General features: G+C 52.0%; 1 pseudogene; it reads left to right on the forward strand.

Annotated features, from left to right (window-relative positions):
- The first annotated feature begins 1,832 nt into the window (after positions 1–1,832).
- LOC135408730 (uncharacterized) lies at positions 1,833–2,954 on the forward strand (annotated as a pseudogene).
- Positions 2,955–3,230: the final 276 nt, after the last annotated feature.

Genomic DNA, 3,230 nt, shown 5'->3' on the forward strand with positions numbered 1-3,230 from the left:
TCGGATCTTACACCAACAGCTCTGGAAAAACCAAAGGCTGATGCTCCCTGGCAGTGGTGCTGTGAGCAGCATGACAGAAATGATCCAAACTACAGGCGGAGAACTGCCGGGGTTAGTTGACCAATTGTGAGAAACAGGGAACATGGTCCCGGACACTGGTGGGGAATCCCTTTGGCCAAAAAGTCCCTTGATAAGGGGCAGGCTTTTGAGACATGGAAGGGAAGGTTAGAGAAAGGGGTGTCTGGAGCGCTCAGCGTGTTAAATGTAGGAAGAAGACCTCAGTGATGTCACCAATGTCCCTGTGATGTCACTGATGTCCCCAGGGGTGGCACCCGTGTCCTCAAAGTTGTCACCAATGTCTTTGTGATGTCACTTTTGTCTCCAGGTGTGGCACCCTTGTCCTCAATGATGTCACCAATTTCCCTGTGTCTTTGCTGGCCTCTTTGATCTGAGAGGAATGTTCATCCATATGGGATTTTGGGACTCAGGCAGGCAGAATAAGTGAAGGGTTGAAAAAAGCAAACAACAGCCCTTGTCCCCAGGAAAGAAAGTCTGGAAGCTTTTGCTTTGTGGGCCAGCCTAGGTGCTCCATGGGCAGCAAAAGCTTTCTGTCCTGACATATTTGTTATGGGAGGAATCTTCCTCCATATGCAATTTTTGGACTCAGGCTGACAGTTTCAGCGCAGGGCTGAAAAAAGCAAACAATAGTCCATCTCCCTGGGAAAGGAAGACTGGAAGCTTTGGCTTCGTGGTGCAGTTGTTGGGCTAGCCTGGACACTCCATGAGCAGCAAGAGCTTTCTGTGCTGGCACCTTTGATGTGGGAGAAATATTCATCTGTATGCAATTTTGGGAGTCAGGCTGGCAGTTGAGAGGCAGGGCTGAAAACAGGAAACAACAACCCTTATCCCCAGTAAAGAAAGCCTGGAAGCTTTGGCTTTGTGTTGCAGTTGGTGGGTCAGCCTGGGGACTCCATAAGCGGCAAGAGCTTTCTGTACTGGCATCTTTGGTCTGGAAGGAATCTTTGTATGCAATTCAGGCTGTCAGGCTGTCAGTTGGGAGGCAGGGCTGAAAACAGGGATGAAGAGCCCTTATCCCCAAGAAAGAAATCCTGGAAGATTTTGCTTTGTGGTGCAGTTGGTGGGGCAGCCTAAGCACTCCATGGGCAGCAAGAGCTTTCTGTGCTGGCACCTTTGGTGTGGGAGGAATCTTCGTCCTTATGCAATTTTGAGAGTCGCGCTGGCAGTTGTCAAGACACCAGAAAAAAGCAAACAACAGCCCTTATCCAAAGGAAAGAAAGACTGGAAGGTTTGGCTTTGTGGTTCAGTTTTTGGCCCAGGCTGAGAACACCTAGGGCACCAAGAGCTTTCTGTGTTGGTACATTTGTTCTGGGAGGAAGAATTGAACAGCGTGACCCAACAACTTCCTCCCAGAACAAAGGTGCCAGCACAGAAAGTTTTTGCTGCTCATGAAGTTTCCAGGCTGACAAACCAACTGCACCACAAAGCCAAAGTTTCCAGACTTTCTTTCCTGGGGATAAGGACTGTTGTTTCCTGTTTTCAGCCCTACCTCCCAACTGCCAGCCTGATTCCCAAAATTGCATACAAAGATTCCTCCCAGAACAAAGGTGTCAGCACAGAAAGGGGCAGGTTCAGTTTGCCTTTGGAGAGAACGCACACACCTGCCCTCCCACCTGCAACTGGGAACTCTCCTACTGGGAGAGTTGGGAGGACTCAGTCCTGGAAGTGCAAGACACTGACGAGAGGCCCTTCCCTGGGGAGGGCATAGGCTGGAAATACTACATTGACCAAGACATTTCCCAGTGGGAAGATGAGGGAGACCAAGAGTTGTCCCAAGAAGACATCAACACATACCAAGAAGTGTCCCGGGGGAAGACTGCATTGAGCAGGAGCTGTTCCCTGGAGAAGTCAAGAGCTACCAGGAATTGTCTGACTGGGAAGAATACAGCGAGGAAGAGGAGCCCCAGGGAGAAGTGAAGAGTTACCAAGAAGTGTCCGACTGGGAAGAAAACATTGAGGAAGAGCAGTCCCAAGGAGAAGAGAGTAGAGGCCAAGAAGTGTCTGACTGGGAAGAATACAGCGAGGAAGAGCAGTCCCATGGAGGAGTGAAGAGCTACCAAGAAGTGTCCGACTGGGAGGACTACAGCGAGGAAGAGCAGTCCCAAGAAGTCAAGAGGCACAAAGAACTGTCCAACTGGGAGCAGTACAGCGAGGAAGAGCAATGACACAGAAAAGGCAGTAGCTCCCCGGAAGCGACCGACTTGGAAGAATGCAGCATGAAAGGGCAGCCCCAAAGAAAATTCAGTAACTACCAAGAACTCCTGTCCGACTGGGAGGACTCCATTTCCCAAGAGCTGGGCCAGGATGAAGACACCTTGGGCCAGGACTTTTTTGACTGGGAAGACTATACACCCTCCTGGCTGTCCAGATGAGAAGATGACAGCGACAGAGAGCTGGCACTGGCGGACTGGGAACACATGAGCGTCCCCAGCTTGGAGTCAAGCCCTTGCTCCCGAAGGAGGACGAGTGGGAAGAATTGAGCGTGCTGGAGCTGTCCCAAGGAAGGACAAGGCACAGAAGACAGACTGAGAATTCTTGCAGCAGAGGGGTTCCTATGGGCTGAGCACCGGGCACCTGCCCCGTGCACACAAGTGCCGCTCTGCACCTCACCTCCCCAGCTGGAAGCCCTGTCCCCTGGAGGGACTGAAGCTTCTCCTGCCTTCGACGAGCAGGTGCCATGGGCAGGGACACAGAGCCAGGTCCCTGCCCCCCACAGCCCCTGCTGCCCCCCCAGCCCCTCGCCTCCCCAGCTGGAGGCCCAGGCCCTCAGTAGGCAGCTGCCTGTCCCCACCAAACGTCTCTTCCGCTAAAGGCGGGCACTCGGGGCTCTGCGCAGGCTGTTCCGCTCCTGCACGGCGGGACAGCCCCAGGATTAGGCCCTGCTCCAGTGCCAGGCGGGCCAGGACACCTCTTCGCTGCTTACAACACAGACGCTGACTCCACCACCACCTGAGACACTGATTCCAATGCCTGACTGCTCCTGCAGGGAATGAGCAAAGACAGGACCTCTTGCTCCCAGAAACTCCCTGCAGGAGGACAACACACTCGATTATTGCCAAAAAAACAAAAGATGGCTTAAGTCAATTACATAATTTTAGGAATTAATTAGGCTAGTTAAGTAATTAATTTGATTAATAATTATTATAATATGT

Source organism: Pseudopipra pipra, unplaced genomic scaffold, assembly GCF_036250125.1.
Source record: "Pseudopipra pipra isolate bDixPip1 unplaced genomic scaffold, bDixPip1.hap1 HAP1_SCAFFOLD_57, whole genome shotgun sequence".
Taxonomy (NCBI): domain Eukaryota; kingdom Metazoa; phylum Chordata; class Aves; order Passeriformes; family Pipridae; genus Pseudopipra; species Pseudopipra pipra.